At 43.6% G+C, this 25,740-nt stretch overlaps 1 protein-coding gene across 7 annotated transcripts in view; it reads left to right on the top strand.

Moving 5' to 3' along the window:
* LOC129868437 (neural cell adhesion molecule 1-like) overlaps nucleotides 1-25,740 on the top strand; it is a 341,207-nt gene that overhangs the window by 218,352 nt on the left and 97,115 nt on the right. Inside the window, exon 2 of one of the 7 annotated variants that reach the window (XM_055942410.1) lies at nucleotides 15,735-15,928. The exons of the other annotated variants lie outside the window; for them this stretch is intronic. The gene's annotated coding sequence lies outside the window, so the exon portion shown is untranslated. The remainder of the gene's footprint in view (nucleotides 1-15,734; nucleotides 15,929-25,740) is intronic. 7 annotated transcript variants of the gene reach the window in all.

The raw sequence follows: 25,740 nt of genomic DNA, 5'->3' as shown, positions 1-25,740 counted from the left end.
TTATGGTGTCTCCATAACATTCCTCACCTTCATTATTCTCCCAGTGCTATGTCCATGGAGAGATTCATAGGAACAGTGGTGATGCATCCTTCAGGGCAGGTGGGGCAGAGCCTGTTTTGAGCCATGCCTGTTGCCTGTTTTGTATGTTATTTTGGCATTAATATGTGTCACGTATCAGTTTGCAAACAATGTAAAAAAAATATTTCATTGAGTTAATAAAGCCACATACAAACATGGTCTCTTTTTTTGCTTTCTTGACTAAGGCAGCTCCAAAATGCAGGTGTTTCAGCCTAGCTCAGTGCTTTCTTTGGCGGTGGGGCAGCCATTGGAAATTGCGGAGCGTTGGGGTTGGTAATGTTCTCTAGTTGCGCCGTGATTGGCTGTGTTCTCTCACTCATGGGGGCACTACGTCACCTCAAAATCTACAGGCAGAACTCGAAAAGTCAAGTCCCTTGGGTGCTGCCATAGACTTACATTACAAGTGCCCATCCAAGAAGCTCAAGGTCATTGGCCACAAATAAAATTAAGTCAAATCACGTTATATCTACCGTAGCTTTGATTGGACTGATCATGTGTCACACCCTGACCTTAGAGAGCCTTTTTATTTCTCTATTTGGTTAGGTCAGGGTGTGATTTGGGTGGGCATTCTAGTTTTTCTATTTCTTTGTTGGCCGGGTATGGTTCCCAATCAGAGGCAGCTGTCTATCGTTGTCTATGATTGGGGATCATACTTAGGCAGCCTTTTTTCCCACCTTAGTTTGTGGGATCTTGTTTTTTGGTTAATTGCCTGTGTGCACGCCAGTAGCTTCACGTTTCGTTTGTGCTTGATTGTTTTGTTTTGGTGAGTTTCAATGAATTAAAATATGTGGAACTCTAAGCACGCTGCGCCTTGGTCCCTTCATTTCAGCGAACGTGACATCATGTCAACGTCATACTTTCAAAATCTTAGCTAGCAAGCTAGACAAGCAATCATCATCATGCATCAAGTCGGCAATCTACTGCCAAATCTTTTTCAATACTTGTCATATGAAGAGAAAATTATAAATGAAACGTATGAAACGGTGCTCATTGGACATAAACATTACACAACAAGTTGGAACTCACAAATTCAACAATGAGTGCTAAGGCACCACTGCAGCCCCGGGTTTGATCCCAGGCTGTATCACAGCCGGCTGTGACCGGGAGACCCATGAGACGGCACACAATTGGCCCAGCATCGTCCAGTTTAGAGGAGGGTTTTGCCAGCTGGGATGTCCTTGTCTCATCGTGCTCTCGCCACCTTCCTGTTCAAGTGAGCACAGCATAACACAATGATTCCAAAAATGTCTTGTATGCTGCTGCATAAATGATGTAATATGCCAGGGAGATATACAGTATATCACAAAAGTGAGTACACCCCTCACATTTTTGTAAATTTTTGAGTATATCTTTTCATGTGACAACACTGAAGAAATGACACTCTGCTACAATGTAAAGTAGTGAGTGTACAGCTTGTATAACAGTGTAAATTTGCTGTCCCCTCAAAATAACTCAATACACAGCCATTAATGTCTAAACCGCTGGCAACAAAAGTGAGTACACCCCTAAGTGAAAATGTCCAAATTGGGCCCAAAGTGTCAATATTTTGTGTGGCCACCATCATTTTCCAGCACTGCCCTTAACCCTCTTGGGCATGGAGTTCACCAGAACTTCACAGGTTGCCACTGGAGTCCTCTTCCACTCCTCCATGACGACATCATGGAGTTGGTGGATGTTAGAGACCATGCACTCCTCCACCTTCTGTTTGAGGATGCCCCACAGATGCTCAATAGGGTTTAGGTCTGGAGACATGCTTGGCCAGTCCATCACCTTTACCCTCAGCTTCTTTAGCAAGGCAGTGGTCGTCTTGGAGGTGTGTTTGGGGCCGTTATCATGTTGGAATACTACCCTGCGGCCCAGTCTCCGAAGGGAGGGGATCATGCTCTGCTTCTGCATGTCACAGTACATGTTGGCATTCATGGTTCCCTCAAAGAACTGTAGCTCCCCAGTGCCGGCAGCACTCTTGCAGCCCCAGACCATGACACTCCCACCACCATGCTTGACTGTAGGCAAGACACACTTGTCTTTGTACTCCTCACCTGGTTGCCGCCACACACGCTTGACACCATCTGAACCAAATAAGTTTATCTTGGTCTCATCAGACCACAGGACATGGTTCCAGTAATCCATGTCCTTAGTCTGCTTGTCTTCAGCAAACTGTTTGCGGGCTTTCTTGTGCATCATCTTTAGAAGAGGCTTCCTTCTGGGACGACAGCCATGCAGATCAATTTGATGCAGTGTACGGCGTATGGTCTGAGCACTGACAGGCTGACCCCCCACCCCTTCAACCTCTGCAGCAATGCTGGCAGCACTCATACGTCTATTTCCCAAAGACAACCTCTGGATATGACGCTGAGCACGTGCACTCAACTTCTTTGGTCGACCATGGCGAGGCCTGTTCTGAGTGGAACCTGTCCAGTTAAACCACTGTATGGTCTTGGCCACCGTACTGCAGCTCAGTTTCAGGGTGTTGGCAATCTTCTTATAGCCCAGGCCATCTTTATGTAGAGCAACAAAAAACATTTTCAGATCCTCAGAGAGTTCTTTGCCATGAGGTGCCATGTTGAACTTCCAGTGACCAGTCAGTATGAGGGAGTGTGAGAGCGATAACACCAAATTTAATACACCTGCTCCCCATTCACACCTGAGACCTTGTAACACTAACGAGTCACATGACACCGGGGAGGGAAAATGGCTATTTGGGCCCAATTTGGACATTTTCACTTAGGGGTGTACTCACTTTTGTTGCCAGCGGTTTAGACATTAATGGCTGTGTGTTGAGTTATTTTGAGGGGACAGCAAATTTACACTGTTATACAAGCTGTACACTCACTACTTTACATTGTAGCAAAGTGTCATTTCTTCAGTGTTGTCACATGAAAAGATATACTCAAATATTTACAAAAATGTGAGGGGTGTACTCACTTTTGTGATATACTGTATATACTGTAGCCAAGAAAGTAATACTAAGTGTTTGTTGTGTACTAAGCTGTTAGTAGCCCATGTGCCTCATCCTAATAATTTGGTGTATTTACCCCTCTTACTTTCGCCTACTGTTCTGACTAGATGGTGCACATGTAGCCTAAAGCCTGTTTTAGAGAAATGTAATCATTGAATATTGTAAGAGCTTTCATTGTCTACTTATATGCCTCCTTTATTTATCCTACGGTTCTGACTTGGTATACAGGGAGAATACTTTAAGAATGGCACATGTTCTGAATTCTGTCGCTGTTCATTTCAAAAGTCATTGTACAAATAATTATATTGACTACATCCATCCTAGCTCACTCATTAATGTCTTAATCGAAATTGCGGATTGCCTCTTATTCACTCGTTGTTCCCTTATGCCATAGTTTGTACATCTCAATTGTCATTAGAAACCAAATTTGTTTAATCAAGTCAGCCATATCAGCTATGTTTTTTTTAAATACAGTAAATGAGGCCGAATTAACTGTTTCGCTGCCATACAAGGCTCCGCTGATAGCCAGGTGTAGTGGGATAAAGATTCACTCCATGGTGCTGAAAGTAAAGCGCTGCTGTTGGGACAGCTTTATGTAGGCCCTAACAGTTTGTGGGCACCATTTGTCACCGTTATAGTGCAATTAATGTATTTTTTTGTGTTGTGTTTGTGGTTTTGCGGGCATGCATTAAACAATTATAAAAATTGTTTACCCCACCAAGATGTACATGCTAAAATCGCCACTGCATAGGAATTCACTCAAACTCTTAACTCAAATCTGTGTGTAAGTGATATTAAAACCTCTTGACAAGGTGTCTTAGGTTTGTTTTTGAGGAATGAAGTACGAAATAGCTTAAATAGTGCCCACAGGATGAAGACAGTGTTGAAGAGATTTAGTTGGATTTAGAGTTACCTCAGATAGTGTATGCTACATATCCTCACCGTTTGAGTCTGTGCAGTGAGCATAGATATTATTGCAGACCCGTATCCTGGACATTCCTCTGACGAGCAGAACAGGTAGGTAGTGCTAATAGGGAATCAAAGTGTGGGCATCCTCCAGGGATAGCAGTACACATTTGGCACCATCTACGGTATAAGAGCTTGCTAGAGCAGCTCCTCCCATTTTTCAAACATGCAAAACCAAAGCTGTTTTCTCTGGCTAATTAACACATCAGAGACTTGAGGAGATGAGGCCTGGAACTGGTTTCATACTTCTCGTTGGAGAGTATATAGGCGCTATACACTATCTTTGAGAGATCTCCATCAATACTCACTTTGACCTCAAGCACAGTGCCTGCTGCACTGTATGGCCCGTTGCTAGGCAACAACGAAAATAGAAAGCGCTCCTCGACCTTACATTTCAACCTTAAAGAGGAGGCCATCCGGCACATGGATATATCGGGCTGATAATGGAGAGATATTCTCCTGAGGAGGGCTTTTCTGCCTGGGAGAGAGAAGATGGATAGATAAAGACCCTTCTTAAGGTTTATTCCCCCCCCCCCTTCCCCTCCATGAACTGAGTGATTATGCCCCCATTGATAGAATGCTCAGACGGAAGAGTCAATTCACTGCACCGCCCAGGTTTTGTATTGGAATTACAGGCTACCACATTGGTATTAATGGTTTGGATAGAATCGACTTTCCCTTTGGACTTTACAGAAAGACATTATCCCTTGGCACCCAGAGTGTCAGCAGAACTGTGCACAAGGTTGCCTGCAGACCTCCTCCAGATCGATCACTTACCGTTGTCACGCACGGTGATTATATGTGGTCTCTACTTTTGCCCTGACCTTTCTAAAGCCTCCACTCGAAAACAATTGTTTGAAAAAAAGTATTTGTGTTTTCAAAGTTTCTAATAGAAGAGTTGCCTCTCTATCTAGGGATGCTTTGGTTCATTTGTGAAGGTAAGAGGTTTTCTTCAAAGAACTAGCCGTGCTTTGGTGCTACTTCCAGGTTCAAGCTGTGCTGGGCTGCAATAGATACCCCCCTGAAGGTTCTTGTGATGACAAATTGTCAAATGGGCTTCTTTAATACAGGCCCTGGGCTCGCAGCATAACTTCCTCAATTGCAGCGAGTTTACCTAAGCTACTCGCTGCCTAGACAGCCGCTCAGGTCATTTAACCACTGTCAACATTCGGATGAGATTGCTGGCCCATGAAGGATAACACAACCACGTCTCCCCCAGCCTCGTATCATGCTTGGAAACATGTTAACCGAGAAGTACAGAACCCTTGCATACGAATCGGTAAACATACAGGCCAAAGTGGTGCTACCGGATCACACTTTTGTATTAGCTTAATTTATCTCACTCATGTTCTATTCCCACGGGAACACAAAGGCTACGGCACAAAGGTTTGGAGGATATTAATGGGTTATCACTGCTCCCCTGAAACACACAGAGAGCCAATTCAAGTTAGCCAGATGCACTTAGATTCAGTTAATTCTCATAACATACGTTTAGTCTCAAATCAAATCAGATTGTATTTGTCACATGCGCCAAATACAACAAGTGTAGACCTTACATTGAAATGCTTACTTACAAGCCCTTAACCAACAATGCAGTTTTAAGAAGAATAATTTAAAAAATAAGAAATAAAAGTAACAAATAATTAAAGAGCAGCAGTAAAATATCAATAGCGAGGCTATATACAGGGGGTACCAGTACAGAGTCAATGTGCAGGGGCACCAGTTAATTGAGGTAATATGTACATGTATATAGAGTTATTAAAGTGACTATGCATAGATAATAAAGTAAGTAGCAGCAGCGTAAAAGGGGGGGAAATGCAAATAGTCTGGGTAGCCATTTGATTAGATGTTCAGGAGTATTATGGCTAGGGGGTAGAAGCTGTTTAGAAGCCTCTTGGACCTAGACTTGTCGCTCCGGTACGGCTGCCGTGCGGTAGCAGAGAGAACAGTCTATGACTAGGGTGGCTGGAGTCGTTGACAATTTTTAGGGCCTTTCTCTGACACTGCCTGGTATAGAGGTCCTGGATAGCAGGAAGCTTGGCCCCAGTGATGTACTGGGCCGTACGCACTATCCTTTGTAGTGCCTTGCGGTCGGAGGTCGGGCAGTTTCCATACCAGGCAGTGATGCAACTATTCAGGATGCTCTCGATGGGGCAGCTGTAGAACCTTTTGAGGATCTGAGGACCCATGCCAAATCTTTTCAGTCTCCTGAGGGGGAATAGGTTTTGTCGTGCCCTCTTCACAACTGTCTTGGTGTGCTTGAACCATGTTAGTTTGTTGGTGATGTGGACACCAAGGAACTTGAAACTCTCGACCTGAACCACTACAGCCCCGACGATGAGAAGGGGGGCGTGCTCGGTCCTCTTTTTCCTGTAGTCCACAAGCATCTCCTTCCTGTAGTGCACTCTCAATCATTTGAAGTGGCTGCAAAGGGGAGAAATTAAAGTTTATTCTTGGTCAAATAGAGAACTGGAGGGTTTAACTACAAACGGGATTAGGGGACTATTCTTGGTCCTTCGTGATATTTGCATAACATCTCAACAACATATTAAATTATGCATATATAATGTGCTCTCTTGGAGGAAAATAGATCTCTGCAGAACAGTTACAGAGATGAAAGGCTGTGGCTGAGGGGAACTATGTGTCCCTGGTTTGAACATGACATTCTAATAAGGGCACAGGGCATGTCCAGCCAACCGGGGAGGGGGGTTGGGAGTCCATTTCTTCGTTAGTTAATTAGAGTACAATCTTGAGACTTCGCTCACTCACACAGACACTTGTACCAGCATACCCCGTTTCAGAAATAGAATGAGAATTAGTGAGAGAGAAAGTGTGAAAAAGAGAGTGAAGGGGAAAAGGCAGAGGGGACATTCACACACTGGTCAGTATCACTGATTAGTTGATATTCTGAATGATGACACCATTGAACTCCAGGACCCCAGAACCTCAGTTAGGGTCATACGGATGGCCTGCAGATGTTACATTAGCAATTCAATGTACCATCTCTAGTTAACTATGTAGACTATTTCTAGTTGTCTCTCCAGAAATGTTTGGTGAGGCAAGTTGGGGCACGTAGTGAGCCACAGTGGCATTGGAAGCATTAATATGCTTTGATATGTAGCCATTTATTAATCTCTCTTGGAAGTCATACAACAAAAGAGGTCACTGAAAAACAAGTTTCAACAAGAGGCATAATTTATAGAAACTGTTAAAAGAATGAAAGCTTCACTACTTGCAATGAATGTTTCAAGAATCACTGGAAGAGTTAGCTCATGCTTTTCCTTTACATTTCATTAACTGTCTTGAATACATTAAAATACAGTTCCAGGTCTGGTTAAGTGGCAGATACTGTACCTACAGTCCATTTTCATGTCTTCAGACCTAGGCAAAAAGCAGGTGAAATGGAGATCGATAAGGCTATATCAGACTTTGGGTCGAAGTTCCATTGGGCTCTATGAGTTCGACCTGCAAAGCCCAACGGTGTTGAGAAGCATCAGTATTCAATGAGCTGGTCCACATCAAAAAAAAGTGCACTGGTGCAGGAGTCTTTGATTAGTTGGGCATCGATAAGGCAATGGATTCTATGCAGCTTAAGGAGACTGTCTCTGGAGGACAGTTTTTGTTTTCAGAGGGGTTTTAGAAAATATAATTTTTAAAGGTGGGTCTTTTACTTTTTTCCCTGTAGATTTTGGAATAGATTTGTATTTTGTGGTCCTAAAACGTCTAAAATACAATTTTAAAGATACACTTGTTGTAAATCCAACCACAGTGTCTGATTTCAAAAAGACTTTTCGGTGAAAGCAGAACATATCATTGTGTTAGGTCAACAACTAGTCACAGAAAGCATACAGCCATTTTCCAACCAAAGAGAGGAGTCACAAAAAGCAGAAATAGAGATAAAATGAATCACTTACCTTTGATATTCTTCATCAGATGACACTCCCGGGACAACATGTTACACAATACATAGCCATGTTTGTTTTGTTCGATCAAGTTCATATGACACTCCCGGGACAACATGTTACACAATACATAGCCATGTATGTTTTGTTCGATCAAGTTCATATTTATATCCAAAAACCTCAGTTTACATTTGGCTTTGCCTCCAAAACATCCCGTGAATTTGCACAGAGCCATGTCAATTTACAGAAATACTCATAATAAACTTTGATAAAAGATACAAGTATTATGCACAGAATTATAGATATACTTCTCCTTATTAATGCAACCACTTTGTCAGATTTAAAAAAAGCAAACCATGCAATAATCTGAGTATGGCGCTCAGAGACCAAAACAAGCCAAACATATACCCGCCATGTTGCGGAGTCAACAGAAGTCAGAAATAGCATTATAAATATTCACTTACCTTTGATGATCTTCATCAGAATGCACTCCCAGGAATCCCAGTTCTACAATAAATGTTTGATTTGTTCGATAACGTCCATCATTGATGTCCAACTACCTCCTTTTTGTTTGCGCGTTTAGCCCAGTAATCCAAATGCTCAATGCGTGAACACTTAGTTCAGACGAAAAGTCCAAAAAGTAATATTACAGTTCGTAGAAACATGTCAAACGAAGTATAGAATCAATCTTTAGGATGTTTTTATGATAAATCTTCAATAATGTTGCAACTGGAGAATTCCTTTGCCTTCAGAAATGCAATGGAACTCAAGCTAACTCTCACGTGAACGCGCATGGTCAGCTCATGGCACTCTGCCAGACCACTGTCTCAATCCCCTCTCATTCCCCCCTCCTTTACAGTAGAAGCATCAAACAAGGTTCTAAAGACTGTTGACATCTAGTGGAAGCCTTAGGAAGTGCAATTTTACCCCATGGACACTGTATATTCGATAGGCAAAGAGTTGAAAAACTACAAACCTCAGATTTCCCACTTCCTGGTTGGATTTTTCTCAGGTTTTCGCCTGCCAGATTATGTTAGTTATGTTATACTTACAGACATCATTCAAACAGTTTTAGAAACTTCAGAGTGTTTTCTATCCAAATCTACTAATATGCATATATTATCAACTGGGACTGATTAGCAGGCAGTTTACTCTGGGCACGCTTTTTCATCCAAACGTGAAAATGCTGCCCTCTCAAACAGGTTAACTGACTTGCCTAGTTAAATAAAGGTGTAAAAAATAATAATAATACAAATTTAAAAAATCTGCCAATTGGTGTCCAAAAATACCCATTACCGATTGTTACGAAAACTTGAAATCGGCCCTAATTAATCGGCCATTCGGATTAATCGGTCGACCTCTACTTTTAATGTCAGACAAAACAAATTAAGCTAATTTCAGTCGTTGATATTCCGTTAGAAAGACTGTAAAGAGAAAACTTGCACAGTATGTCTACCATGTGCGTATATTTATTTAGAAAGACACCCAAAATTGCTTTACAGTAAAAAAAAAAAAAAGAAATCAAAACAAAACAAAACATAAAATTAAACAAAAACATTAACAAAGAGAGGGGTGGCTCAAGGAGTACACAGCATATTACACTTTCACTTTAAATGTGTAGCTATAGCACTTTGAATTAATTCTATTGTGTAGTTTCTGTGTTTATGTTTTATGTGCCGTCTTTTTAAGCACATGACCAAATGAATTTCCCCCTGGTGGGATCTAAATCTCTCTAGTAGGGAAAGAGTGTGATGTATCAGTGTACGGGGAGGGTAGGGTTGGGGTTTGGATACAAACCCCGGTTTGGGGAGGGTAGGGTTGGGGATAGGATACGAACCTGGCAAGATACGAACCCGGCAAGAGCTTTGTAATGTAGGTCAGAAGGAAGTAATAAATGCGTTGGGAGACGGGGAGACAGTGGTGTTCACAGAGGACAGGGGTGATGTGCTACCAGGACTTAGTATGGGTGAGGATTCGGGGTGCAGAGTTTTGAACCATTTGGAGCTTATGGAGGGAGTTTGAGTTGATGCCGGAGAGTGGTGAGTTTCAGTATTCAAGACGGGAGAAGATGAATGCATGTATGAGGGTTTCAGCGGCAGGACTTGAGAGGGAGGACCTGACATTGGCAATGTTGTGGAAGAATGAGGATTTGACAGTCTGTCTTATATGGTGGTCAAAGGAGAGGGTGGAGTCCAGGATGATGCCAAGGTTGTGTGTGTGGTGGGAGGGAGGGACAGTGGTGTCGTCAATGGTGAGGGTGAGGTTGCCAGCTTTGGTGAGGGTGGCTTTGGTGCATCCATGTTTTTATTGCAGAGAGCCAGGATTCAGTGTGGGTTGAGGAGGGATTTGGTGCTGAGGTTGATCTGGGTGTCATCGGCATAGCAGTGGAAGTCAAGATTGAAGTGATAGAGGATTTGACCAAGGGGGAGGATATAGATGATGAAGGTAATTGACAACTTTGAGGAGTGCAGCATCAGTACTGTGGAGGGGGTGGAAATCAGACTTTAGGGGCTCAAAGAGGTTGTTCATTAGCGGGTGGGTTTGTAATTCGGAGGCAACAGTTTGTTCCAGAGTCTTGGCAAGGAAGGAGAGGTTGGAAATGGGGTAGAAGTTATTGAGGATGGTGGTGTCCAATCCTGGATTTTTTAAAGATGGGGGTGACTGCAGCTGTTTTGTAGTTAGAGGGGACAGTTCCGTGGGCGAGGGAGAGGTTGAAGATGTGTGTGATATATGGATAGAGATCAGGCTTGATGAGAACAGTGGGGAGAAGATCCAGGGAGCAAGTTGTAGTCTTGGATGACATGATGAGTTTTGATATATAGGGAGAGTCAATTGGGGGTGAATTCAGAGAGCCGGGTTACAGGGGTGACGGTTGGGAGGTTAACAGGGGGAGGGGCGGCTGAGGGAGGTTGACCAGTCAGTGATGAATTTAGTTTGGTGATCTTTTCCTTGAAAAACTGAAGGAAGTAGTTGCAGAGTTCAGTGGAGGGAGTAGAGAAGGTGTCTTCACAGGGCCTTCAAGTAGTTTGCGGCCAGTGGAGAACAGTCTGGGAGTACTACTTGGAGCTATGGAGGATGTTGGAGAAGTAGGCCAACCTGGCAGCACTGAGGGCATCTCTGTAGGTGGAGAGGTAGAGTTTGTAGGCCTAAGTGTGGACAGTTAGCCCAGACTTCCTGCTCAGGCTCTCCAGGCAGCTACAAGCTTGCTTGTACGGAGCTCAGGGGTAACCAGGGAGGAGAAGGAGGCCAGGTTTAGTTTGGAGGGGTCCAGAGAGTTGAGCGAGACAGATACAGCAGTGTTGAATTGGGCAGCTAGTTCATCAGGTGAGTTGGGGGCGTGGTCAAGGAGCAGGGCAGAGCAGATGGCATCAGAGACATAGAGGGGGTCGACAGCTTTGATGTTGAGGAAGGAGAGTGTGGCGTGAGTTTGAGGGAAGAGAGAAGCTAAGGATCTTGTGGTCAGACGGAACAGGGAGGGGGAAATATGAGTTTAGGCCAACCGAGAAGACGAGATCAACTATGTGTCCCTTAAAGAGAGTGGGAAAATGTACATGTTGGGTAATATTGAAACAGTCCAGAACAGCAATAAAATCAGAGGCAAGTGGGCCTCCCGAGTGCCGCAGCGGTCTAAGGCACTGCATCACAGAGTTGCGGCGTAACTACAGCCTGGAGTTCGATCCCGGGAGTCCCATAGGGCGACTCACAATTGGCCCAGTGTCGTCCGGGTTAGCGGAGGGTTTGGCCAGGGGGGCTTTACTTGGCTCATCGCGCTCTAGCGACTCCTTGTGGCGGGCCGGGCGCCTGCAGGCTGACTTCGGTTGTCAGTTGAACGGTGTTTCCTCTGACACATTGGTGCGTCTGGCTTCCGGGTTACGCAAGCGGGTGTTAAGAAGTACGGTGGGCGGGTCATGTTTCAGAGGACGCATGACTGAACCTTTGCCTCTCCCAAGCCCATTGGGGAGTTGCAGCGACGAGACAAAATCGTAATATCATGAAATTTGGAAGAAAAAGTGGGTAATTTTTGTATAAATCATTGTAGATATTCAGATTGCCAAGCAACTGTAAGCAGGGCGAGAGTGGAACAGCAATGTTGAGTAGTTCAGACAGGAATTATTAATTTCCTTTTGGAGGACGGTACACAAGCAATGTATTCAAATGAGACAGTAGGGAGAGACAGTAGGGAGAGAGTTCAGTTATTTTGATTTTGGAGTTGATATGCCAACTCTCCCCTGTGAGGATTGTAGAGTCGAGGCTACTTCAGGAGTCTCACACCTTATCACATGAGGGGAAAGGATAAACTGATGGCTTTGCCAGTCGCCTCGGCCTCAGCCAACCCCCAGAGTCCCACAGCGCTTATGATCAAGGCTCCTTCGTAATTTTCCCCTGTTCTTACCACCCATCATAATTAATGTCCCAAAATGTGATTTTCCTTGTCTCCTTGGAAGTTTCCTCCAAGGATATGGATTCCTGAGTGCAGTTTTATTTTTTCTCTCAGCTGACCAGACACATGGTATTCCCCTCCCATGCTTTCCACACACTGCAAGGTCAGAGACCCCTGACCAGAGGCCCATGGGTCAATGATTTTTGTTTCAGGTAGAGATATTTCCATGGAATCCTTGAGCCGGCTTCCTAACTTGCACCGTTGCACAGCGAATGAAATCGAAATCCACCACGGCCATGAAATTGGATCCAGTCTGTGTTGACTCTGTAATATATAACTTTTCCATTGGTTTTTATATATTGTTATGGAATTTACAGACAATGTTTGTTTGTGTGAGAGACAAAGACAGAGTATATATATGACCTTCTCAAATACTTGTCTTGTATAGACAATTCCCCTAACCCGGCATACTTATAGTTTTTTATATTTTATATCTCATAAGGAAAATGAATACTGTGTGTATTGTGTAATACAAGTATGCAATTAAAGGTTTCAAACATAACTCAAAGTAGGCCTCCAACTCATAGGTGTTGAGCTAGCAACATACTGCAGATAATGCTTGGCATACTCCCTGTGTAACAATGTTGCTTCTGTCCCTTTCCTTGCCCCAACCTGGGCTTGAACCAGGGATCCTCTGACCACATCAACAACTGCCTCCCACAAGCATCTATATATCGCTCCACAAAACCGCTGCCCTTACTGACCAAGGGAAACAACTACTTCAAGGTCTCTGAGTGAGTGACGTCACCGATTGAGACGGCACTAGCATGCACTGCTAACTTGCTAGCCATTTCACAGAAGTTACACAAGCAGACATCCGGACGGTCCCTGGGTGTCAGGTCTTAATCAAGCTGAAGGCTGTGTCAGCCCTAAGTCAATGAAACACCAGCGTCCTCCATTTGTTCACTGCCAGGCTTTGCCTGGATTACGTCCTGTACCATCACTCCCCCCGGCACCTCTCCAACTTGTCATCTGAGCCCAGTGCTGAGGGACACCGAATGGGGTTGGGGGTTGACTAGGCTGTAGCAATTACAAATTTGAGCCTTCCTGAACTTAAATGGCGATTTATAGTCATCTCAACAAAAGGATAAATCAGCTTTTGTCCAAGGGCTTCTAGGAGTTGATTGAGCCAATTGCAAGAATATTTTTTTAGGGGGTCGATCAGCTTTAATATTAGAGATAGATTGTGGCTTCTATCAATGTAATTATCTGCATCATTTCCAATCCCCCATATATTTTTGGGGTAATATGTATATTTTATTATAGATTTTCCTTTATTATTTTCACCTAGCCCTACCATCTCTTCCCTAATTGGAGTAAACTAATGGACAACAATACTTACACTTTTACTTCCAGTTTATAGATACTATATACATTTTACGGACACAGTATATTTTATATTAGTTATCTTGTTTATTGTTATTTTTAGTCCCACCCTTCAGCTCCCCTCAACCCCTCTAAACACCATCCAGTTTTGATTTCTATTTGCCATACATTTTTCAACTGTGCTGTGATGTTTTAGAAAAGTTCTGAACATTTCTATTCTCATAGTTTCTACAGATTGTAAATATTTATTTTGGGGGGCTAAGAGTATTATTATATTTTTTATTGAATGACTATGACTTTTCAAATCACCCAGGAGTGCTATTTGGAGAGTTAGCTCCAGGTAAATGTTGCAATTCTTCACTAAGCTACCCAGGGCTTCAGGTAGCCTAGTGGTTAGAGTGTTGGACTAGTAACCGGAAGGTTGCAAGATTGAATCCCCAAGGTACAAATCTGTCGTTCTGCCACTGAACAAGGCAGGTAACCCACTGTTCCTAGGCCGCCATTGAAAATAAGAATTTGTTATTAACTGACTTGCCTAGTTAAATAAAGGTAAAATACATTTTTTTTTTTTGTGACCAAAAACTGTGACCAAAACAAGCTACATATGATTGTGTGACAAAACTGCATATTTTAGAGAGGCCTTTTATTGTCTCCAGCACAACGTGCACCTTTGTAATGATCATGCTCTTTAATCAGCTTCATGATATGCCACACCTGTCAGTTGGATGGATTATTTTGGCAAACTAGAAATGCTCACTAACAGGGATGTAAACAATTTTTTAGCTTTTTGTGGGTATGAAACATTTCTGGGATATTTTTATTTATTTTTTTTACCGTTATTTTACCAGGTAAGTTGACTGAGAACACGTTCTCATTTGCAGCAACGACCTGGGGAATAGTTACAGGGGAGAGGAGGGGGATGAATGAGCCAATTGTAAACTGGGGATTATTAGGTGACCATGATGGTTTGAGGGCCAGATTGGGAATTTAGCCAGGATACCGGGGTTAACACCCCTACTCTTACGATAAGTGCCATGGGATCTTTAATGACCTCAGAGAGTCAGGACACCCGTTTAACGTCCCATCCGAAAGACGGCACCCTACACAGGGCAGACCAGAGGAAAGAGTGCCTCCTACTGGCCCTCCAACACCACTTCCAGCAGCATCTGGTCTCCCATCCAGGGACTGACCAGGACCAACCCTGCTTAGCTTCAGAAGCAAGCCAGCAGTGGCATGCAGGGTGGTATGTGGCATATGGCATATGTGGTATGTGGCATATGTGACTCACCACCTGGATTCGGTCTTAAGTAGCAAAATTTGAAATTGTGTTTTTTGCCTCATATAAAAGTAGAGACTCAGAGCTACAAAATGGTATATCATTTGAGGAACAATGGGAAAGTAAATCTCCTTTGAAAGTTGATCAACCTGTAAACTCACTTTTGAGAAAATCGCCATTGAATGTTTTGCTGTCTAGTGAAGAGCTCTTCTTTGTCTACACCCATTCACCATCGTTCACACCCTCACAACTAAGCTTTAGCCCCACCCATCTCGTTTCGCTCTCAAAGCGCACACTTGACGCTCTGGACGATAATTTGTTTACCTCTGGATAACATGTAAACAGCCTAACCAGCCCAGCTGGCAACAATTTCATTACCCTTTTTTGCAGACATTTACTGACACCGGCAATATTCAACAGGTGTTGTACACACATCACGTAATGTTAGCTACCGAGCCAGCCAGCCAACATTAGCTAGTTAAACAATAAACAGTGCCAACAATGCCACAGTGCTGGTGTAACAGTATTGCTTCCATCCCTCTCCTCGCCCCTGCCTGGGCTTGAACCATTGACCCTCTGCACACATCAACAACTGCCCCACGAAGCATCATTACCTATCGCTCCACAAAAGCCAAGGCTCTTGCAGAGCAAGGGAAACAACTACTTCAAGGTCTCAGGGCGAGTGGCATCTCCGATTTGAAACGCTATTAGTGCGTACCCCGCTAAGTAGATAGCCATTTCACACCGGTTACACTCACCCCCCTTTGACCTCCTCCTTTTCCGCAGCAACCCGTGATCCAGGTCAACAGCATCAATGCAACAGTTTTGATTCAGTCCCTCTCCTTGCCCATACCTGGGCTTCGAACCAGGGACCCTCTGCATACTTCAACAACTGACACCCCCGAAGCATCGTTATCTATCGCTCCACAAAAGCTACGGCTCTTGCAGAGCAAGGGAAACAATTACTTCAAGATCTCAGGGTGAGTGACATCACTGATTGAAACGCTATTAGCGTGCACCCCGCTAACTAGCTAGCTAATTTCACACTGGTTACACTGGGAGCTAACCAACCATGTTCATTGTTAGCTAGCTAACATTAGGCTCTAACTAGAACAGCACATGGCTCTGGGAAACAAATAATAACGTCAGCTAGGGAGCCAGCCAGCTAACGTTAGCTAGCTAACAGTACACTTGAGCTTAAGACATATAGCTTGCTAGCTAGGTAAACAATGTACCTAGCTACAGTGGTTCCTCCTTTAAAACCACCATAATATTAATCAAATAATTTATTTATTTTATTTTTTTATTTCACCTTTATTTAACCAGGTAGACAAGTTGAGAACAAGTTCTCATTTACAATTGCGACCTGGCCAAGATAAAGCAAAGCAGTTCGACACATACAACAACACAGAGTTACACATGGAGTAAAACAAACATGCAGTCAATAATACGGTAGAAAAAATAAGTCTATATACAATATGAGCAAGTGAGGTGAGATAAGGGAGGTAAAGGCAAAAAAAGGCCATGGTGGCGAAGTAAATACAATATAGCAAGTAAAACACTGGAATGGTAGATTTGCAGTGGAAGAATGTGCAAAGTAAAGATATAAATAATGGGGTGCAAAGGAGCAAAATAAATAAATAAATAAATACAATAGGGGGAGAGGTAGTTGTTTGGGCTAAATTATAGATGGGCTATGTACAGGTGCAGTAATCTGTGAGCTGCTCTGACAGCTGGTGCTTAAAGCTAGTGAGGGCGATAAGTGTTTCCAGTTTCAGAGATTTTTGTAGTTCATTCCAGTTATTGGCAGCAGAGAACTGGAAGGAGAGGTGGCCAAAGGAAGAATTGGTTTTGGGGGTGACCAGAGAGATATACCTGCTGGAGCGCGTGCTACAGGTGGGTGCTGCTATGGTGACCAGCGAGCTGAGATAAGGGGGGACTTTACCTAGCAGGGTCTTGTAGATGACCTGGAGCCAGTGGGTTTAGCGACGAGTATGAAGCGAGGGCCAGCCAACGAGAGCGTACAGGTCACAGTGGTGGGTAGTATATGGGGCTTTGGTGACAAAACGGATGGCACTGTGATAGACTGCATCCAATTTATTGAGTAGGCTATTGGAGGCTATTTTGTAAATGACATCGCCGAAGTCGAGGATCGGTAGGATGGTCAGTTTTACAAGGGTATGTTTGGCAGCATGAGTGAAGGATGCTTTGTTGCGAAATAGGAAGCCAATTCTAGATTTAACTTTGGATTGGAGATGTTTGATTTGAGTCTGGAAGGAGAGTTTACAGTCTAACCAGACACCTAGGTATTTGTAGTTGTCCACATATTCTAAGTGAGAACCGTCCAGAGTAGTGATGTTAGACGGGCGGGCAGGTGCAGGCAGCGATCGGTTGAAGAGCATGCATTAAGTTTTATTGTATTTAAGAGCAATTGGAGGCCACGGAAGGAGAGTTGTATGGCATTGAAGCTCGTCTGGAGGGTTGTTAACACAGTGTCCAAAAAGGGACAGAAGTATACAGAATGGTGTCGTCTGCGTAGAGGTTGATCAGAGAATCACCAGCAGCAAGAGCGATATCATTGATGTATACAGAGAAGAGAGTCGGTCCAAGAATTGAACCCTGTGGCACCCCCATAGAGACTGCCAGAGGCCCGGACAACAGGCCCTCCGATTTGACACACTGAACTCTATCAGAGAAGTAGTTGGTGAACCAGGCGAGGCAATCATTTGAGAAACCAAGGCTATTGAGTCTGCCGATGAGAATGTGGTGATTGACAGAGTCGAAAGCCTTGGCCAGGAATACGGCTGCACAGTATTGTTTCTTATCGATGGCAGTTAGGATATCGTTTAGGACCTTGAGCGTGGCTGAGGTGCACCCATGACCAGCTCTGAAACCAGATTGCATAGCGGAGAAGGTATGGTGGGATTCGAAATGGTCGGTAATCTGTTTGTTGACTTGGCTTTCGAAGACCTTAGAAAGGCAGGGTAGGATAGATATAGGTCTGTAGCAGTTTGGGTTAAGAGTTTCCCCCCCTTAGAACAGGGGGATGACTGCAGCTGCTTTCCAATCTTTGGGAATCTCAGACGATACGAAAGAGAGGTTGAACAGGCCAGTAATAGGGGTTGCAACAATTGCGGCGGATAATTTTTGAAAGAAAGGATCCATATTGTCTAGCCCGGCTGATTTGTAGGGGTCCAGATTTTGCAGCTCTTTCAGAACGACAGCTGACTGGATTTGGGAGAAGAAGAAATGGGGAAGGCTTGGGCGAGTTGCTGTGGGGTGTGCAGTGCTGTTGACCGGGGTAGGGGTAGCCAGGTGGAAAGCATGGCCAGCCATAGAAAAATGCTTATTGAAATTCTCAATTATAGTGGATTTATCGGTGGTGACAATGTTTCTTAGCCTCAGTGCAGTGGGCAGCTGGGAGGAGGTGTTCTTATTCTCCATGGACTTTACAATGTCCCAGAACTTTTTTGAGTTTGTGTTGCAGGAAGCAAATTTCTGCTTGAAAAAGCTAGCCTTGGCTTTTCTAACTGCCTGTGTATATTGGTTTCTAGCTTCCCTGAAAAGGTGCATATCACAGGGGCTGTTCGATGCTAATGCAGAACACCATAGGATGTTTTTGTGTTGGTTAAGGGCAGTCAGGTCTGGAGAGAACCAAGGGCTATATCTGTTCCTGGTTCTAAATTTCTTGAATGGGGCATGCTTATTTAAGATGGTGAGGAAGGCATTTTTTTTTTTAAATAACCAGGCATCCTCTACTGACGGGATGAGATCAATATCCGTCCAGGATACCCCGGCCAGGTCGATTAGAAAGGCCTGCTCGCTGAAGTGTTTCAAGGAGCGTTTGACAGTGATGAGTAGAGGTCGTTTGACCGCTGAGCCATTACGGATGCAGGCAATGAGGCAGTGATTGCTGAGATTTTGGTTGAAAACAGCAGAGGTGTATTTGGAGGGCAAGTTGGTTAGGATGATATCTATGAGGGTACCCGTGTTAACGGCTTTGGGGTGGTACCTGGTAGGTTCATTGATAATTTGTGTGAGATTGAGGGCATCAAGCTTAGATTGTAGGATGGCTGGGGTGTTAAGCATGTTCCAGTTTAGGTCGCCTAGCAGCACGAGCTCTGAAGATAGATGGGGGGCAATCAGTTCACATATGGTGTCCAGAGCACAGCTGGGGGCAGAGGGTGATCTATAGCAGGCAGCAACGGTGAGAGACTTGTTTTTAGATAGGTGGATTTTTAAAAGTAGAAGTTCAAATTGCTATGGTACAGACCTGGATAGTAGGACAGAACTCTGCAGGCTATCTTTGCAGTAGATTGCAACACCGAATTAAGCAAGTACCAGGCAAAAGTTTGGACACACGTACTCATTCCAGAGTTTTTCATTATTTTTACAATTTTCTAAATTGTAGAATAATAGTGAAGACATCACAACTATGAAATAACACATATGGAATCAGTTAAGAACAAATTATTATTTACAAGGACAGCCTATTCCTTCCTCCATGTCGGGGAATTGAACCCCGGTCTCCCGCATGCCCGCATTCTCTTGTACAGCCACTATTGAAGGCTATCAAATGCTTCTCTAAGATGCCCTCTGGTGGTCAAACTAGCACTAACAAGCATTAATGAATGGTACCAGTGGTTCACACTTAAATAACGTGCCATAGAATTCTGCAGCACTATGCAAGCTGCGCCGCAGTACGCTGCAACTTTTAAAGGAGGAACCACTGTAGGTTAACAAAGTAAGCTCACACACGTCACATAACATTAGCGAATGAGCCAGCCAGTTAATGTTAGCTAGTTAAACAACAATGAACAGTGCCAACAATGCCATAGTTCTGGGAGCTAACCAACCATATTCAATGTTAGCGAGCTAACATTAGGCTCTAACTAGAACAGCAAACGGCTCTGGGAAACAAATAATAACATCAGCTAGGGAGCCAGCCAACTAACGTTAGCTAGCTAACAGTACAGTTTAGCTTGAAATGAAACTACTTTCTGTCAAAATTAGAAAATGTGTAATATCTGAAAATGTAACGCTAGCTAGCTAACGGTAGACTATCTTACCTGTATACATCATCGTGCACGGATGTGTCTCCCTGTTAGGAATGCCATGCCACGGTTGCCCTTAGTTTGAAGATGTAATCCGGAGACAAGTGTTTCCTCCATCTCTTTAGCTATCAAACTCTAATTCCACTGATTTCAAAACTTGATCCTCCAGAAAGAGTAGCTCCACTACACAATACATTTTTTTTTTTTAAAGCAACGTTCGCCAGGGTTACCTACACAGACTGACGAGATTCTATGGCAAACCAATCCGAACTCCTCTCTCTGCATGTCCAGCCCACTCATTATCTCAGCCAATCATGGCTAGTGGGAAGGTTGCTATGGCTTAACCAACAAGGCTCATAATTTAAAATGTTATTTGTATTTACAGATGGCATATGAGTTTGTTATTAAGGCACATGAAACTTCACATTTTCTAGAAGGCATTCTGCCCAAAAACGCATTTTGAGGGAAAAAAAATAAGTTTTACGTTCAAATGGTTCTCCTGTGAAGTCGTGACATGCGACATATGCCTAGTTTCCTGAATCAGGTCACATATGATGAAGCAGCATCACAGGCAGCCCAGATCTTGATTCCGTATTTGCGGGTTTAGACGGAATGTACAGCTTGAAGTGGCAGCGGCCCCTAAATGGCCTAATGGCATATCAACAGTAACATTGCGCACAGCGTTGTAAAACAGGGGAAGGTGGTCCACCCACTTGTTCCACACTGACCTGATTGCAGATAGCTTGTCTCTAACGCCTTGCTGGTCTGGTGTCTCGGTTATCAAAGCGGATAATCCTGGAAATAATGTGAAAGTTTTCCAGAGTGATTGGAAATGTTCTGCCAGTTTCTGCATACCACAGGGATTATGTGGATTCCCCATTGGATCTAAAAACACCAGCAAGGTTAAGAAACCCAAAATATGCATGTAAATGAGTTTGGTCCATCTCCTTCCATCTCTCTCCAAAAACATGCCTTCCCTCCAAATTAGTGCAGTCCAGAATTACTTTCTGGATGGTGTCTGGGATGAACAGTTCAAAAGAAGACTTTATGTCCTGCACATAAGTAACCGCCATCTGTGTCGGCGCTGCTTGCATCCTTATCCTCATTGGCAGCCATGCGGGGTGGCTCATTCCTTGGGCAAGAAGAACATTCAATTTCAAAAACATTTGACATCCATATTTCTCCTCCTGCAGGCTGCTGATGAGCTGGTTGCTGATGGGCTGGCCCTGGGGCTGGCTGCTGACGGGCTGGTCCTGGGGCTGGCTGTTGACGGGCTGGTCCTGGGGCTGGCTGAGGGTCAACCTCATCCTCTTCTTCCAACTCACTGTCAGACTTCGAATTGACGGAGACATGATCCTCATATTCTGATAATTCTTCATCTTCCAAGGTGGAAGATGTCCTATCACACTAGCATCTCTTTCTGCAAATGTCTTTCTAAAGCCCTCTGAACAGAGATTATTTTTGCCATACTGATTGATTGTTGTAAGGAGCCTCACATACAAAGCTATTTATTTATTGTGCACCTCACCCAATTTGCCCCTGGCTGGGGTAGAGTGTGGGAAAATACTTCATTTTTTAAATGTATCGATATAATGTATTGTAATAACATTGTGCAGGTTCCTGCAAGACATTGTATACAAAGGGTAAAGAGTGCGAGAAAAGCGGGAGACTGGCAGACAAGCAGGGAGATAGACAGGTTCTTGGTGTTATGTTGAAACAGCAGGCCCAGGGAGGAGGAAGACAGAGTGAAGGCACACAGCAAACCTTTTTGTTTCATTTTTACTTGTTTTCACCTACACCCTTTCCCACACTTTTATCCAGTGGACCCAAACACCACATAATACAAATGTGTAGGGGGGTGCACAGTGTGCACTCAATGAAAATGTGTTATTTTACATGTTCTTCACAGAAAATGAGCCAAGGCCAATGAGTCTCAGGTTAAAGGCTTTAAATGCATCAAGAAGTTCCTCCTCTGTAATTTGACCTTCACATTAGTTTTTCTGTACAGCTGTTCATTTTACATTATTAATAGAAAGACAATCCTTGCAATTAACTTTGTTTAGTGGGGATGGAGGAGACTGAAACGAAAAGCTTCAGATCTTTAGTTGCTACCTCTAGGCCTTTCGCAGCTCTCTAACCCAAGTCCTTCTGCCCCATGTTGTTTTATTGAATGACGCAGAGAAGAAAAGACAGTCTCTATCTTCTGTTTATTGTTTACCCATTTGGGATTAACACTTCAATGAGCAAATGTATGATTTTGAACAGGGGGAGGAGGAGAGCCGTCTGTGTGCGGCAGAAAAACAATAAACAAATTTGTTTCCAATCCGGTGCTACTCCGTTGTCTTGTGAAGATTTCCCTCTCTGCCCTTCAAATAAAATGTCGGACTAATTATCAAATCGCTTCATATGGAGAATGCCAAGTATAGCACAGGTTTCAAAATGGCTGAGGGGGCCCGAGTAGAAGAAAGGGAAAGGCATGTTATTTTAAGCCAACCCCAAGGGAAACCTGCATTGGTTTAACCTTTTCCTGCTCTTTCGCTGACACCGCACTCAAGCCACCAGTCTCGATGACTTTCAATAGCGAGTCAATTAAGCCTAATTATGGCTCAGTGGAGGCCCCCGCCGTGGGAAACCTGACTTCAGGGCCCGTTCCTGGGGGCCCCATACCAAGAGCTATTAATCTGGTTCCACAGCTACCCCCTTTTCATCATTATCCACACAAACAAGCTCCCTGCTACTGTTTAATAAGCTATTCTCACACTGTCATGATCTATATCTCGAGTTATCAGGAAGGAGGAAAAGCTCCCCTTGCCTTGGCTACATTACACTTGCAGGCTAGCAGGAACTTCTAAGAGCTAGGCTGAACCCAGGGTTTGTAGCCATGGCTGTTGTGCTATTAGAAAAGAAAACAGTTAATTTGTTTAGGTTGTTAATTATTTAAACTGCTGTGGGGGAAAAATTGCCGGTGCTGTGTTTTTGATAGAACTATAACTCAGAGACAGAGCTTGACATTGCTAAGTAGCGCCAGTGTCAAAGTTCTGTCACCTAAATCTCCCCAACTCTGTGCAATTAGAGTCCTGCAGGATCCCTAGCCTTGTGTCAGTGAAAGGGGGCCATGCTTCTTCCATTGAACTGAGAGGGCAAACTGCAGGCATCGTTATCATTAATGCTAGGATTACTGAGCCGAGCAGTAATTTGGGAAGAGAGGACTTATTTTAAAAAATTGTGTGTGAGAGAGAAAATAACAGAGCCTTAAAAAGAGCCAATGGTGTGTCTCAATTAGGACAAGAGGAAGCATATGTTTGGGATCCCTGTAGCTTTGGTCACCTAGAATGTTTTCTGATGCTTTGAAGGACAGTATTGCCATCACACGAGTGGTAATGATGCATGACAATGGTGTGCAGTAGAAAGTAGGGGAGAGGGGGGTAGAACAATTGCCGTTTATAATTGCTGTTTCCCAAATCTGGCGTAATGGCTATTACGGATGTTAATGAAACAAGGACATTGACCCTGGACATGGCGTGCTGCGTGGTTCAATGACTGGTGTGGACGCAATCGTTGGCTCCAATAGCTTTTGCAATATTCATTTGCAAACCATTTTATGGTTGTTGTGCCACCCAAGAGCTTTAAGTACATTCACTATAGATTAGTAATTTGAGTGCTGCACAATTTTAGCTCTCCTTTCCTTTCTCCTGTAGCCTTGGATTCCCTTTTTACCTTTGATTGTTTGTCTTTTGATCAACGCTGGGCCCCTCAACTCCTCAAAAAGTCAAATTGACTGAAATGTCACCATGAATCAGTCTCCTGTCTCTTTCTTTCTCTCTCTCACTCTCTTTTTCTCTCTCGCTTTCTCTTTCTCTCTCTCTCTCACGCTATCTTCCCGTGCCCCCCCCCCCCCCCCCCCATCTCTCTCTTAACAGCCCAGATCAGAACACGGTGCCTCTGGCCTCTCCCACCACACCCCGTTGCCATCTCATATCTCTGTGCTCCTCCAATGTGGGGGAAAGCCTATCTCCATTGAATGAGAAGAGCTTTTGGCTCTCTGGGGTGCTGATGCGTCCACAGTGACTTGTCAGTGTTGGGGAACCCCAAGGGTCCCTGGCTCTCTGCTCCCTCTCCATTAGCCCTCCTCTCCTCTCTGCCCTAGTGGCTGGCTGACACATGTATGACATCCACACATAGAGCACTAATGCTGGGATAAGGTCAGAAACAACCCCTCAGATCAGTCTCTGATTTATGCTCCACTTGGGTGTATCTGGCCTCTGATCACAAGTGGATATATATGCCCTCAAAGGCATTGGTGTGAATGCTAAGGAGGCTCTATATTCAAGCATTGTTGTTTTTAGGAAATTATGTTCCAGTGAAATTGATTATATTGTATTCTACAGTAAAGTGTTATCTATTTAGACTCATTACAGATTCATTAAATCATCTCCTCGATTTATTCATGGCCGTTGTTTACGTGTGCGGGTTTTGTGCAACGCAAAGTTTTGATATTACCTTTTGAAAATATGATTTTCATTGACCTTTCATTTGAAAAAAATTGCAGAGAAAACCAACTAACATCCATAACAATTAGTTTAGTTTGAAAAGGCACATTTTTCCAATTGTCTTTATTGGCATATTCATTAAGGTGCATTAATGCATTGATCCCCCTCCATTTCTTACGCTGTAATAGTGCAAACCTTGTTGACAGGGGAAAATGATTGCCATTGGTGCGCTTTATCCCTCCACCAGCTCTTGCCCTTGATGCAATTAGTCAGGCCTGATGGGGGCTGAAAGTAGTCTGGATGGGCCAAGTATAACACTCTAAGTTATGAGCGCACTAATAATTGCACCGAAGACAGAGCATTGTGGCAGTCCCTCCATTGTGACGACTTTTTCCTGTAAAATAGAAAGAGGGAAAACTCTAAAACGCTAGACAGTAGTGCATTGTGTGCGCTCGCAGAATGATAATAAGAGGGCCCTAGAATGTAATTGTCATCAAGAGAGGTGTAAGTGCAGGGTTGGTCAGGTTACGTTCTTAGTGCAGTCCGTTACAGTTACTAGTTACCTGTGCAGAATTTTAATCGGTAACATACCTTTTGGAATACCCAAACTCAGTAACGTAATTTGATTACTTACTGTTACTTTTGGATTACTTTCCCCTTAAGTGGCATTAGAAGAAGACAAAAAAGGATTTGGTGTGTCATCATAGTGGTCTCTGACTTGTGATCAGACTCACTCAGGAGGAACAAACTTAAACTTGCGCCTTTTTTCTATGCTGAATTGAATGTCATTGAGAAAACAGAAAGGTTTCATAATGGGTTTTTTTCTCTCGCAAATGTCATTTCTAAATTCAACAGTAATCAAATGTCATTGAGAAAACAGAAAGGTGTAACAATGTTTTTTGTTGCAAACATCATTTCTAAATTTAACAGTAATCCAAAAGGTAATAATCTTGTTTTTCAACAGTATCTATAATCTGATTACAATATTTTTTGCTGGCAACATAACTGATTACAGAGTGGATGGATGGAAGGGGAATCGCTACCTGTATCTGTGGCTATAGTGCCTCTCCTCGTCATTGTCATGTTTATAATGGAATAGTGCAGCTATAGTGCCAGCAGCACTGGCACAGTGTACAAGTGGAGAAATGTATTGCTGCCTTATGAGCGTGACTGTTTATATCGTGGTAGACTATTGATCGGTCAGCATTCTTTCCAATGCTCTAGTCTACCTTTATTACTTTTCACAGC

This window comes from Salvelinus fontinalis, chromosome 13 (genome assembly GCF_029448725.1).
Source record: "Salvelinus fontinalis isolate EN_2023a chromosome 13, ASM2944872v1, whole genome shotgun sequence".
In the NCBI taxonomy this organism is placed as follows: Eukaryota; Metazoa; Chordata; class Actinopteri; order Salmoniformes; family Salmonidae; genus Salvelinus; species Salvelinus fontinalis.
This window is presented reverse-complemented; position numbering and strand designations above follow the sequence as displayed.